Consider the following 590-nt stretch of genomic DNA (forward strand, 5'->3'; position numbering starts at 1 on the left):
TGTGTAAATATATACGTATATGTCATAGCCGGTAACAAGTTCATTATATCACTGGTTTTTCGAACAGCTAAGTTGAGCAAGTTTCGGTCAGGGCAGAAATCCGATGGGTGACCACCACTGAAAGTAGAGAATGGGGTTTGCAACCTCATCCCGAGAACATTTGCTGGTAACAAATAGGGTAATATATTCTGATTTAAGTCAAGTATTACCCCGTGTGTAAATAACTGATAGCAGTAAAATAATAACAGAAAAAACTCTAATCTTTCACATGAACTACAATGTATGAAGTTCACATTTCATATCTATTATTTGTATAAAAATGATGGGAACCAGATATTTTGTGGGTATGAAATATTAGACTGAAACAAATCTCGAAACAGAATCCTCAATACCTGACGTTATTTAACATTCCTGTCATTTGCAATCTGTTTTTACATTATATTTGAACACCACGGATTCTGTTTGGTGACTGATACAAGCCGACATTTATTTAGAGAGGTAAACGTCAAGATTAATTGAGCACTCTATTAATCCTGGTCAACGTTAGGCAAATGCTACTTCGTGATTAATTCTCAGAGCGAAATTGGCTA

This window comes from Palaemon carinicauda, chromosome 38, assembly GCF_036898095.1.
Source record: "Palaemon carinicauda isolate YSFRI2023 chromosome 38, ASM3689809v2, whole genome shotgun sequence".
NCBI lineage: Eukaryota > Metazoa > Arthropoda > Malacostraca > Decapoda > Palaemonidae > Palaemon > Palaemon carinicauda.